General features: G+C 42.1%; 1 protein-coding gene across 1 annotated transcript in view; it reads right to left on the reverse strand.

Moving 5' to 3' along the window:
* LOC126997290 (uncharacterized) overlaps nt 1-10,486 on the reverse strand; it is a 50,097-nt gene extending 39,611 nt beyond the window's left edge. Inside the window, exon 1 of the mRNA XM_050858288.1 lies at nt 10,319-10,486. The gene's annotated coding sequence lies outside the window, so the exon portion shown is untranslated. The remainder of the gene's footprint in view (nt 1-10,318) is intronic.
* Nucleotides 10,487-15,132: the final 4,646 nt, after the last annotated feature.

Genomic DNA, 15,132 nt, shown 5'->3' on the forward strand with positions numbered 1-15,132 from the left:
AGGGTGATACACTAGATGATACTGTACATACGACCGTATCATTACGAATCTTATTACTAACGTATGTGCAGGTTATCACATACTGTACATTCCACAGCTGAACAGGGTAGGCGGTGGCTGAACAGATAGCAAGACGGCCCCGCGTTCAGGAGGACGTGAGTTCAATACCCGACCGGTGCCACCAAGCTGGGATTTTTCAGCCGCCGCCGAATGGCTAATTCGAAATCTATTGTTATTTGCCAATATGATCATTTAGTATATTCAATTATGTGTTTTTAGCCATACATCCCTTGATTTTCGGCACATACTTCTGAAATACCCTGTATTTGAATCGCCCTCTCACTCATACCGTGATCTCGATGTGAAACCTTAACTATGTAATCACCGCCTGAGCCGCGATCGCTGAGCGAGGTGAAGTGGCGCCCATGCACTACAGACGATAGGTTAGCCAAGCAGATACTTCAGCGATGGTTGGTCTAAGCTTCTGTCCTCGTGGGTGCAAGACTACTAATTTTGTGCTGCGGCTTTTCGCTGTATACAACAAAGAGAGGATCCGCATGCGGAATATGATAAGTCTGAACAGGTAAGTGCCCAAGAAAGTATATAAGTTTAGCGCAATTAATTTATTGCCAGATAATAATGATCGATGAACCCGACTGCTACAAATGAAATATATTCACCATCCACAGATTGACAATTGTATTTTCAGCATGACCTCGTGATTTACACACACACACACACACACACACACACACACACACGTTATATATATATATATATATATATATATATATATATATATATATATATATATATATATATATATATATATATATATATATATATGTATAATCATACGGCAAAACCTACATAAATATTGGCTTTTCTCGACCAGACCTCACGAACGAGTTGCGTACGTCATGGGGATGACGCCTAAGGCAGTGAAGATGGTGGTGAAGCGCGGCAACACGTCTCGGCCTGAGATAGCGGCAGTACCCCCAGCACCGCCAGTAATCGATAACTTCACTGTGGGCATGTTTGCTGCCAAGCAATACTTCACGGTCGGCACGCTGACGGAGAATCTGAAGAGGGCTGGAATCGTCTCAGAATTTACCTCGGAGACGTCGGTGTGGCGGCTCCTGCACAACATGGGATTCCGGTACAAGACTTCTCAGCGCAAGGTCTACGTAAGGAAGGAATCCCTAGACATCGTTTGCCGTCGGATCGACGCTCTCTGGGCTCTGCAGCGCCACAGGGGAGAAGGGAGGGAGGTGGTATACCTCGACGAGACATGGTTCACCACCAGGATGAACCACAGCAGGGAGTGAGTGGACACCACGCAGGCTGTCACCAGTGACACTTATAGTCGGCAGATACCGCCTGGGGAAGGGGAACGATTCGTGGTGGTCGCAGCTGGCACGGCCAGTGGCTTCGTAGAGGGCTCATTCCTCTGCTACGCGGCCAAGAACACCAGCGGCGACTACCATAGCGAGATGACGGCCGACCTGTTCCTTCGCTGGCTGACAACGCAGCTCCTCCTGTCGCTGACCGAGCCATCGGTTCTGGTGCTGGACAATGCGCCTTACCACAGCCAGCTGACTGCGGAGAGTCGCTGTCCTACTACAGCCACCAATAAATCTGACCTAATCAACTGGTTGGAGAAACGAAGACTCCCCGTCCCACCTGGCGCTACACGACCTGAGCTGCTGCTCATCTGCCACCAAAACCGGCCAAAGCCCCAATACACGGTGGACAACATCATCCGTGAGTGGGGCCACGAGGTCGTCCGTCTGCCACCTGCCCACCCAGAGGTCAATGCTGTCGAGCAGGTGTGGGGGTGCATGAAGCGCCACGTGCGTTCTTCGCTGCAACGCTTCACCAGGGTGGACCTGCAGACCAGACTGGCTGAAGCCAGGCTTTGTGCCACCCAGGAGATGTGGGCGGCTGCTGTGCGACGATCCCGAGACTTCGAGGACGGGTACTGGACGTCGGACAACATCCACGAGCCTGTGGGACCCATAATTGTTGACCTCGCCAGCGATGAGGAAGACACAGAAGACCTGTACCCAGTGGCGTAACACCCATAGTACAGGGGTGGACAAAGTCCAAGGGTCTCGGAGGTCCATGCAGGGACCTCGGAGGTCCTGGGACGAGAGAGAGAGAGAGAGAGAGAGAGAGAGAGAGAGTGGCGGATTTACATGGAGGCTGCAGCTTCAGGCCCTCAGGACCTGGGTATTCAGAGAGCCCCCGATGAGGTTATGATTAAAAAACATAAATTATTAAAAGAAATAAAACCAACAAAAATAATGTGAAAATATCTTTTTACTTTCCCTAAATTTACTGCTTTTCCCTTCGTAATATTTTCATTTGAGCTAAAATACAATAAGTAATGTGTCAACACTGCAACAAACAGCAGTGGCAACACTGGAATCAGAACTCACTACTAGGGATGGGCAAGTACCGTTAATTTGAGTACCGTTAGTACCGGTACCGGTACCGGTACCCAAAGGAGTTATTTTTTTCTTAATGACTTCTGATGAAATTCCCAAACAAATTTCCTGTAAAGAAAACCCTCTCTCTTCCTTCAACTTAATATCAACTAGAGTAGAAATGCAACGTTTAGGAGCCTTCTGATTAATGTAAAATCACTTAGGTTTAAGGACAGATCACCTAGTCTGTACCATGGGGTCTGTGTGGTCTAATTTTCTATGTAAATCTATGTAAATCTCTCTCTCTCTCTCTCTCTCTCTCTCTCTCTCTCTCTCTCTCTCTCTCTCTCTCTCTCTCTGAATGAAGTGAATATTTATTTTTTCGAAAAAAAATAGCATGTATAGTTATTATGGATGTACTCGATCATAGTCTAATAACAATAAAAATATTTATTAGCAACCTAAAAAAGAAAAAGAATCGGACATGAAGAATTATCCAGTAACTCCAATAAATAAATCAAATAATGGAAACGGGAGCTGTGATGGAAACGGAAAGCAGGACAAAATGGTGGGAACTTGGGGAGACGGTCAGCGGGGCAGTGACTCAGCGTCTACACACAGGGCCCATACCGCATGGAGGCGGGCGAGCACCGAGTGATCATTAAGCTTCCCGGAACCCAAGTGATCATGATGCTTCGCGGTACCAGTACCGATAGCAGTTATCGATACCAGGGTATCGATAACTGCTATCGGTACTGGTATCATGATGCTTCGCGGTACCAGTACCGATAGCAGTTATCGATACCAGGTACCGGTACTGGTATCGATAACTGCTATCGGTACTGGTACCGCGAAGCATCATGATCACTTGGGTTCCGGGAAGCTTAATGATCACTCGCCGGTACTGGTATCGATAACTGCTATCGGTACTGGTACCGCGAAGCATCATATGATCACTTGGGTTCCGGGAAGCTTAATGATCACTCGGCACCGCGCATTGCCGTTAGGATCTTAGTGACGCTCGGTGCTCGCCCGCCTCCATGTGGTATGAGCCCTGTGTGTAGACGCTGAGTCACTGCCCCGCTGACCGTCTCCCCAAGTTCCCACCATTTTGTCCTGCTTTCCGTTTCCATCACAGCTCCCGTTTCCATTATTTTATTTATTTATTGGAGTTACTGGATAATTTTTCATGTCCGATTCTTTTTCTTTTTTAGGTTGCTAATAAATATTGTTATTGTTATTAGACTATGATCGAGTCTCTCTCTCTCTCTCTCTCTCTCTCTCTCTCTCTCTCTCTCTCTCTCTCGCCTGCTACACCTCCAATATTTAATCATCTTATATAATTCATCATGCAATTCTTTATAGCCAGAAACTCTCGCCAAGGGATTCAAACTTTTTTCGTTAATGCTTTATTGGATAAATATGATCTCTCTCTCTCTCTCTCTCTCTCTCTCTCTCTCTCTCTCTCTCTCTCTCTCTCTAAAAGTTAACGAGTCATACGAATTTAACAGTGGCAAGTAAAAAGAAAACGAAGTCTTGGGTTAAAAGTTAGTGAGTCCCACGAGTCTTTAGAAAACGCTAATATATATTGTTATTGTTATTAGACTATGATCGAGTACCCACTATCCATATCACCGAGATATCCACTTACTAAGTGGTGATCTCTCTCTCTCTCTCTCTCTGAATGAAGTGAATATTTATTTTTTCGATAAAAAAATAGCATGTATAGTTATTATGGATGTACTCGATCATAGTCTAATAACAATAACAATATTTATTAGCAACCTAAAAAAAAAATCGGACATGAAGAATTATCAATAAATCCAATAAATAAATCCGAGCAACTGGTACCGGTACCGAGCAATCTGGTACCGGTACCGTACCGTTTAGCTGGTACCGTTAGTACCGGTACTGGTACCGGTACCTGCCCACCCCTACTCACTACAGTTCCCCTCTCCCGCGTGTTTGAATGGTACTGTCACTGTGTGGGATCTGTATTTTTCGCGGTTTTCAGAGTGAAATATCAGTGACAAAGTTGTGTTGTGTATATCAGCATGTCCTGTAATAACCACTGATCATTGGCAGACAGTGATAAAACCCGGTCGTTGCCACAGACATGATTTGTGATGAGTTTTGCAGTGTTGACTTGATCTTTGAAATGAGAAACATGGCTGGCTGATGGCCGCTCGGTGCATGGCATGGTTCATGGTGGGTTCTGTGTTTTAATAACTTTGTGCTGATGGGTAAGAATCCGACTGACTGATATTATAGTGAATACGAGCAACAACATTGTGTTGTGTTTTATCAGCATTCAGCATGCTGTATAATGACGAGTGATCATTGTCGGTCAGAAAGTGACAAAACCCCGGTCATTGCCACATACAAAGTGCGATGAGTTTTGCAGTGGTGTTTCTGTATTGATTGGTATGATATGCGTGCAGGGGCGTCATTTGGGGGTCTTGGGGGCAGTTGCCCCCAAGACTCAAGTTGCCCCCCCCCCAAGCCTCAGTTTGCCCCCCCCTACCAGCGAAGCCTCAAGAAGTAACAGCTGGATTTAGTTTTATATAAATATATATATATATAAATATATATATATATATATAAATATAAATATAAATATATTTTTATTTTTATTTATTATTATTATTATTATTTTGTTGTTGTTGTTGTTGTTGTTGTTGTTGTTGTGTGTGTGTGTGTGTGTGTGTGTGTGTGTGTGTGTGTGAACAGTCAACACTGAGCGGCAGTTAGGGTTCCGGGAGCAGCAAAGACAGACGTGCTGTAGCCTGTTTAGGAGGTGGGCCTCAGAACTGGTGACGTCGCGGTGGGTGAGTATACTCAAATTATCAACAGTATTATTGCTCATACTTAATTATCTTGATGTTAATTTCATTACAGTAATGATGCAATTGTTTTTTAACTTTCAATAATGCCCGGCATTGGCAGCTTTATAAAATATATTTTCCTTAAAATTCAAATATAAGAAAAAGAAGGTCCTGTACTCATGTTTACCTTTCAAATGTACAATCATAAATACATGAAATTTCTCGGAAATATTATGTTTCTTAATCCTTGTCTGTCTGGTCTGTTTATATTCTTATATAGCTACCCGTGATGATAAGGTAAATGAACAGTAGTGAGATTATATAATTTATGCTGAAAAACCTTGCTTATGTGGTTTAAAAAAAGCAATAAAAAAATATATATATATATATATATATATATATATATATATATATATATATATATATATATATATATATATATATAAAGAGAGAGAGAGAGAGAGAGAGAGAGAGAGAGAGAGCTGATGAAGCTCTTTGCTCACCAAACTGTCTCTGCCCCCCCCAAGAAAAATCTGAAATGACGCCCCTGTATGCGTGGCAGGATCCTGCTATTTTAACAACTTTTGTGCTGAAATTGATTAAAATTGACTTGTTGGATTTGTGTTGTGGTATAAACCGTATAATGCAAGGGCTGCAAGTTTAAAAGATATGGAGATTGTACTCAATCCTCGCCCTAATCCTAAGTCCTAACCCAAATCCTAATCCCTTCCCAACCTCCTGAGCCCCCCACACAACCCCCGCATACTATACCGCCAAAATGCGGCCCTCTGCGGATCCGTGACTTGAAAACTTGAATACGCACGATAAATTTATTATGTGACCGTGGTCCATGTGGGAAACTGATCAGCTGGCGTTGTGATGCACGACGCCAAAAGTTACACCACCAGGTGCCACCTACGAGGTGCTGTGCCTGTAAGTACATATATGTTTCTCCGTTTACTGCGTCATGACTGACTGACGTAGTCGATTTTGATCACTTATTGCATGAATATTACACTGTTGACAACTAAAAGTAACATAATTAACAGTTACTATTGCCGGTTTCCTTCATTGCTTCATCCCGAATAGGTATAGCTCCCAGCTATCTGAACACAGTAATAATATTATAATAGGCTATAATAATAATGTTAACATGATAAGCTAAAATAATATTAATATAGTGGGCTACTTATATTAAGTATAACATTAGGATATATTAATGATATAATAGGGTATAGTAATTATAATAATATAATAGGTTACCTATGTTAGTTTTAATATAATAGGCTGAAATAACATTAATATAATTTGCTATAACAATAATAATAATAATAGTATTACCTATAATAATAATAAACTAACTACCAAAGAACTATGCACATACTACAGGTTTGACCAGTTTTCCATGAGACTGCTTTGCTATTGAAAATTGTGAGCTGTGATTTTTTTTTATTTTTTTTTATTTTTTTTTACTGCCGACTACCAGCCCGCGGGCCATGGCGCTGCTTCGCTTACCGGCCGCCTCCGGCAAAATTTCACGAATAAAAGTTTGTCCAGGGGCCTCCAGTCAGTCTGTTATGCCACTGCCTGTACCTCGATAGTGATGTTGAATAAAAGTTAACGTGTGCTAAGTATGTTATTGTTTACATCGTCGGCTATATTCTTCCTGTAATCTCTGAACCAGAAGTACACAGCATTAGATGAGGCCGATTAGCGTCACATATATAACTCAATTTTACTTCAGGACTTGTACTTTTAACTCCTAAATATGAATCCTAAGACACGAATTTTTTTACTTCTGATCTCTATGATTACTGTGTGAGCATTTCAATCAATGCCGTCTGGTGATTATTGTACATTTGCAGTATTGTCTCTCCCACGAAACAAATGGGAAGAAGAATCACGAATCTATATCTGTTTCAGACTTTATGACGCATCGTTTTTCGCAAATAACTTTTAAACAAATAGTTTTCAATAAGCCATTTTAGCACAGCTTGTTTGACAGTCCTCTAATTTCGGGCACTACAGTGCATTGCAAAGTGTATTTCATTAAGGAGCTTATTCTTGGGTTTCAAGGGCAAGCTGGTAAGAGCCGAAGGGACATTCGGACAGGGGACGGTTTTACGTGACGAAGTTGTGACGTGTATCACACAACCACCTCAGTCTCCTCCTCCCTCCCTCCTTGCCTTCCTCCTTCCCCGTATCCCCGCCTTCCCCCAAGCCCTCCCAATTTTCTCCTATCCTTTCTCTCTCTCTCTCTCTCTCTGCGTTGTGCATGAGATATGAAGCTATGCACGTATCACTTGTCTATAATGGCAGATAGCTCGACAGTATATGGTAAGTATGGCAGGGAGTTTTTTTTTCTTTTGCAAACGATAGTGATTGTTGTACCAGCGTAATTGGGTGTTGCGTAAGTGCTGTATGAGGATTGTTTGCTTATTGTATAACTGTTGACGGTTGTATATGGCCCTCTTCTCCACAAACTTGATCGTTTATAGGAGACTGGGTAGAAGTGGGAAAGGATTATGGGTATCAGTATCTGACAGTGTTATCACCCTTTAGGTGGTAACATGCCATAAACGACAAAGGTGTTGTCGGATTTTTTTTTATTTTTTTTATTTTTTTACGTGTACGCCTGTAGCGCCGGTAGGCTCTCTAGAGGGGCCTGGATGGAAGTCGGCCCCAGCCCGTCATGGCGCAGGCAAGTGTTTATAGTGGCGCCATCTTCTCTTGGGTCATGTTGCCCCCCTGAACTTCTTGATTCACTTGGACGGTTTCCTCTAGAGTCCGGGTTGATGGGTGGTCTTCAGGACAGCATGTGGGTAGTTTTAAGCCACTCGGCGGTGACTGAAAAATCCGAGGTGGTAGTGTGGGGATTCGAACCCGCGTCGTCCATCACGTGGTGAATGTGAGCCCAGCATGCTACCACTCAGCCAACAAGGGATGAAACCAGAAACTACTACTCGCTTACATACATGCAGCATGTACTACCAATAGTAACATTTTCCATGTAAAGGATAAGTAATTTTCTTCGAGTAAAACTGTTTCTCCCCAACTGCTGGTCCATATAAGGAACATCCATATTTACAGTAGATTAAATATTGCTACGGTGTGTGTGTGTGTGTGTGTGTGTGTGTGTGTGTGTGTGAAGCAGTAAGACATAATTGCTCACAGTGCCTTTAACTTTCAGCCAAGTTTACCCTAAATTTACTCTTATAAGTGCTTCATTATCCACATGTGACACCAAATCATATTTTTGCCCATTAAGTCGGGATCTCAAACATCCACTGCCAAAATAACATCCTTGTCTGACGCTTTGTTGAAGTTTTATTAGCGAGAAACAGGGGAACACGGCCCCTGAAACCGTTAGTAAACCATTCACAATAAATGTGAATGGTTTAGGTGGTGAGGAAAAGAGGAGAGTGATGATTGAAATTTAAAAAAAAATATTTATAGACACCAGTCTCATACATTCCTTTCTCTTAAGCCGCCCTCTGGCCATCGCTCCTGCCTCTAAAAACTCGATAAAAGTATTAGAGGCCACCAATGGGTGGGCAGTCCAATGTAGTGTTATGGAGACTACCTCCTTGTCAAGGCTAAAAGGATCAAAACAGAGCAGCTGATGGTCACTGCCCCCCTCCCCGTTTGTTCTACCCCGCATGGTATACTAACGGTGCGCACCACGTGAAGGTGAGGATGGGGTAGGCTATCTTCCCAGTCAGAGGGTAGCCGTATTTTTCCTTTCCCAATACCTTAAACAAGGGAGCTGTACGCATAGGCAGCAAAGCGCACCTCGAATGAACCTCATTGGTTACGATACTGCCACTGCTCCTTTAAAATTGGGAACCAATATCTTATTCTCTGGAATCCTTGTTTGAGCTCTTCTGTCGAGACGCACCAGTCTATGATCGCATGATCCGAGGTGCTCGCCAACGCTAACATTGTCAACTAAGTTCTCTCGGGTTACTAATACAAGATCAAGAATATTGTTATCGCGCGATGATTCACTAACCATTTGGCTAAGGCAGTTATTTTCAACGAAGTCTAGCATCCTGTGCGATTCCTCCTCGGATCCCGTGAGTGTCTGCCAGTCTATATGCGGTGGATTAAAATCGCCCAATATCAATGCATCATTGTTTCGGAGTGCTCTTTGCAAAACGCTATACTACATTATTTCATCATCCTCGCGTGATTGGCCTGGAGGCCTGTAAGTGACGGATATGTTGATTTTTAATTGATCGGTATATGTACTCATGGTCAAGTGTTCTACAGTAGTGTCCTCTGGTGTTTTATCAACGGGCTGTAAGCTACTTTTGACGTAAAGAGCCACTCCTCCACCTCTACGATTAACTCGGTCTTTATTGAAAAATATAAAGTTATCTATATTATATTCAGAAATTAAGTCATTATTAGCGGTGTCAATAAATGATTCAGTTACGGCAATTACATCAAAGTCTTCTGTTTTAGTCAGGCACTGCAATTCATCGATCTTATTTCTTAAGCTTCAAGCGTTAAAACTCGAGTTAGGCAGGAGAACGTCATGTGTGTGTGTGTGTGTGTGTGTGTGTGTGTGTATTAGGCAGGAGAGCGTCATGTGTGTGTGTGTGTGTGTGTGTGTGTGTGTGTTAGGCAGGAAAGCGTTACACTAGTAATATCATATGAGTAATATGTGTGGGTTCGTATCACTCGCATGAAATAAATCCCGGGCCGTTGCCTGTCTAAATAGGGCCGTGTGCAAGATATGTGAGGTCCCCCCGATATAATCCGAGGATGCACACAAGGGATCCATAAGGGATATTGGCCCGCCACACCCACAAGGTATGAGCTACAGTTAGATTTTCTACTTGTCACACTGAAAAAAATATATATATCTGTACCCGGGAAAAATGATTTTGACGGAAGAATAGACACCTCATCGAATGTACAGCGGTCAAACACTCTGTTTACCCTTTTACTAAAGCAGCCACGATTATGTTTATATTATGCACGTATTTACATTCTCTCTCTCTCTCTCTCTCTCTCTCTCTCTCTCTCTCTCTCTCAGGAAAATCACTCGTAACTCACTTTTCTAAGGTTGTTTCCTTATTCACTGCACTGACGGAGCCCCCTCACAGCAGGGCATTCCACAAACCCGTACTCCGCCACAATATCAGTGAAGGAACGCAAGAAATAGTAGCAACGATGGGGCTGCGGTGTACTTCGTCCCAGTGCCACCGCCCTTCTGAGCGTGCTCCGCCTTCTCACACTTCACGCAGCCCCCCTCCCTCTCCAGTCGTGGACTTATTGCTCCTGTTCATTTTTTTCGCATGTTTAATCATTTATATTCTTAAATTTTCCAACATCTCCAGTTTACGTAGCTCATAATTCATTTGAGGTTTCATAGTTACAACCCGGATTTTTCTCCACTTACCTGATCATCGATCTTCGACCATTCTGGCGGCTCAGGCATTTGTTAAGTTTTCCTCCTGCAGATAATACTGATATTTTCACAGTTCCTTCAAATCTTGCTTACACCTCATTCCTAGTGACGCCTTAGACAATTTTTACCTAACTGAATTGTAAAATGATCACAGGGCTCGGGGAATTCTCTCTCTCTCTCTCTCTCTCTCTCTCTCTCTCTCTCTCTCTCTCTCTCTTGTTTCATGTATAAAAACAGACAACTTAGTGTGGACCATAGGGTTTGGGATTGTGTGCTCTGAACATCTATGTAAATCTATGTAAACATCTCATCCTTGGATATTGACCGACACGTAGTTTCTGCGCAGCGGCCATGATTCCAGCCACCCACTGCCGGTTGCTACCCCGCGCCGTCTCCCTGACATTACTACTCACTTCAGTCCATGTCCACTCCTTCACGGGGAACTTGTTTTCTCTCTCTCTCTCTCTCTCTCTCTCTCTGTGTGTGTGTGTGTGTGTGTGTGTGTGCGTGTGTAATTCACCTCTTGGTCTGCTGCTGCAGGTCTCTCGAGACAGCCAGCCGTTCCCCTACGGAAGAAACCAGAGCGGTCGCCGGAGCTACGGAGGCATGGCCAAGGTCGAGGGGAAGGAAGAAAGACGAGCTGACCTTCCTGGCTCTTTCCTGTCGGGAATGCCTCCGACTCGAAGATTGGGGGGTAAAGGGTTTGACGATACTCAAGGAACCATCCAGGTATACAGGCTACAGGCGCACCCATGGAGCCCCTCACTTAATACTCAGGTATACCGGCAGCTACAGCCAAATTTGACTTGACTCACCATGACACCTCTCTCTCACTCTCGTTAAAAATACTATAACGTTTATATTTTTCATCATTATAATTGTTATGTGACTATTTTCGTATCATTAATATTTCGTTCATATGTTAGAGATGAATAGATAGATAGGTAGATAGATAAATAGATAGACAGAGAGAGAGAGAGAGAGAGAGAGAGAGAGAGAGAGAGAGAGAGAATGTGGCTATTCGATATTGTTTTCGGTGTTTCCTTGTTTAAGATTCCCATCCTGCTCTCAGTTATTATTTTCCTGTCTTTATCTGACGCTATTTTTTCATTCGTTCCTTCTTTATTTTCTTTTAATCATCCCTTCATCTTCACCTCTCTCTCTCTCTCTCTCTCTCTCTCTCTCTCTCTCTCTCTCTCTCTCTCTCTCACACACACACACACACACACACACACACATGAAGAAATTCCAAATAACACAACACCGGTTCAGGCGTTTCTAGTATTACCGTCCATATGTACGTGTCAACGTGTGGTTTTCAGGTTTTGTAAATTTTCTAAAATACAGATAATGAAAATTTGAATTCATCTGTTTTTTTTATTTGAAATATCAATATAGTATCGCTTTCGCCTATCGGACTTATCACTAGCTAGTATCGGAATTGTGGATTAATATCGGGTATCGGTTATCGGTTGTCGCCAATATTTGTGTTTCCAGTTAACGAATATCGGTTATCACCGATAAGGTTTTCCATTATCAGTTATCGGTTATCGGGAATAAGGTTTTCTGTTATCGTGCCCAGGTATGATTATTACTCTGAGTTATTCATTTAGTATTTAATTTTGAACAATAACTGAAAAGTCAGAATGATTAAATCACTGATTATGATGACTGATATCGATTGACTGATTGAGTCCGATTCACTGAAAAAAAAAAGAAAAAAAAAACATGTGAGCATTCTGCGCTGTAAATGTCTTTGATAGTTTTCTAAGTTCCGCAAAAAGTACCGCAGGATTTTTTATTGCGGTCCGCGGTAGTGCGGTATTTTCAGAAAGTTTGCGGTAGTGCGGTAGTGTGGTACTTTTTTTGTGATGCGGTACTACCGCACTTGCCCACCTCTGCATATACATAATCCTCAGCAACATTACTCTTTGGTACATCTTTTAGAGGTAGTCTAGAAAGTGCATCAGCAGCATTATACGGCTGCAGTCTTTGTGCCAATCTCTCAATTCTCAATGGTGGTTTAGACTTCAGCCGATAGAAGTACAATCTGAATCTTTCACATGCCCAGACCACTGCCAAGGCCTCTATTTCTGTCTGAGAATATCTCCTTTCCACATCTGATAATGACCTACTAGCATACATTACATGCTTAAAACATCCATCATTCTGCTGTTGAAATAGAATTGCTCCTAAACCAACTGGACTAGGATTCACAATGACCTGTGTCCTTGCATTTACATCAAAATAAGCCATTGTCTCTGCACATGTTAACTGTTTCTTCAAGTCATTGAACGAATCTTCCTGTTCTGTACTCCATACTCAAGGTTGGTTGAATCTTGTTGACATTCTCAGAGGTTCTTCTCTAGTGGCTAGGTTATCAATATATGTACTACAGTATCCCACTAGGCCTAAGAAATTTATTACTTCTGCTACAGTCTCTGGTCTTTTTACTTTTCGTACTGCCTCTATTTTAAGAGCAGCTGGCCCAGTGATAGTACATGAGATAATACATGACCCATAATCACAAGTTTATCCAAACCAGACTCACATTTCTTAGGGTTCAAAGTCAGATTTATGTGGCAAAGAGTATTCAACACTTTCTCCAACCTCTGTCTATGTTCCTCCTCATTTGAGCCATATACAATTATGTCATCAGCTATCATCTTCACTCCCTCATACCCTTGTAGTACTTGCTGTAGTATATTCTGGTACTCTTCTGGAGCACAACTAATGCCAAACATTAACCTTTTGTACCTGATCAATCCTTTGTGTATCACAAATGTAGTTATATATCTACTTTCAGGAGCTAACTCAATTTGATGAAAACCCCACTTAAGGTCCAACTTTGAAAATATTTGGGCACCGTTCATGTCTAGTAAAAATTAACCGATAGTAGGTATAGGGTGCCTTGTTCTCAAGATAGCTTCATTAACTCTTCTCATGTCTTAAACACAATCTTATATCACTCAAATTTCCAGACTTTGGTACAGCTACTGGTGGCGATACCCAAGATGTTGGTTCTTCTACTGGTTCAGTAATGTCCAAATCCTGCAATTCCTTCAGTTTTTTTTATCAATCCCCTGTCTAAGATTAAATGGTATTCTTCTGACTGCATGGCTGTGCTATTGGCTTTACATTCTCATCAATATGAAACTTTAGCTGGTACTGAGTGATTTTACCCAATCCTTTAAAACATTTCTCATACATATGTTGCAAATACTCAAATCCCTTAAGCCCCAAATACACTGCCGAATTTTGGCCACGAACTTGATGCCTAATCAGTTCGTGAAAAAATTCGGCGACCGGTTCGCCGACACGACCAAGATTCTTAGAGTTCGTGACCATTCGGCGACATGTCGGCGAATGCTCAAGACAATTCGGGGATAATTCGGAGACATGTCGCTGACTATTCGGCGTCCATGTCGCCGAGCTCAAAATCTAATTTTTTTTTTTTTTTTTTTTTTTTTTTTTTTGTCGCGGAATAACTGGCGACAAGTCTCCGAATTGTCTTCGCATGCCCCCGAAGTGTCGGCGACATGTCGGGGACAATTTTCCGACAGTGCCAAGATTTCTGACAGCTGATCATCTGATGCCCATGTGGCATATAAAAGCACGGGAATCCGCGCCTACCGCATGGACTACTACAACATCCGGGGAGCAGTGACCTGACAGGACAGAATTGTGGGCGAGTAAATACCATGTGTGGTAATATGTGTGGTAATATGTATGATAGTATGTGTAATAAAATGAATAAATGTGACTTGTTTTTGTTTTGCCCTCCTACAAATATTTTAGAATGAATGAATGTTTACGTAATATTAATAAACAAACCAGTAACTGAAAGAAGAAATAAATTTAAATAACTGAAAATGAAACAAAGGTTAAATAATGGCAGAATAATGATATTAAGAAATAAATAAAGTAATAAATAGTAAATTAATTATGAAATAAATGAAAATGTTAGTTTCATACCTATTTTATAAATTCATACATCTTCTTGTTTTTCATATTTGTTTACTATTTATTATTATAGTATTATTTTATTCCGTATATATATATATATATATATATATATATATATATATATATATATATATATATATATATATATATATATATATAGAGAGAGAGAGAGAGAGAGAGAGAGAGAGAGAGAGAGAGAGAGAGAGAGAGAGAGAGAGAGAGAGAGAGAGAGAGAGAGAGAGAGACCCCCGTGTACACCTCCCACCTCGACCCGTTTGCCGTGTCGTGATTAATTCGCCGAATATTCGGGGACATGCCCCTGAATAGTCTTGGCCATTCGGCGACATGTCCCCGAATAGTCTGCGACATGTCGGCAACAAATTTGCCAATAAAATTAAAATTTCAACGGTCAAAATTCGGCGGCAATTCGCCGAACACCGCGAATCGGACGCCGAATTGTCTGGGACATTTCGGCGACAATTCGGCGTCCATT

The sequence above is a fragment of the Eriocheir sinensis genome, chromosome 12 (genome assembly GCF_024679095.1).
Source record: "Eriocheir sinensis breed Jianghai 21 chromosome 12, ASM2467909v1, whole genome shotgun sequence".
NCBI lineage: Eukaryota > Metazoa > Arthropoda > Malacostraca > Decapoda > Varunidae > Eriocheir > Eriocheir sinensis.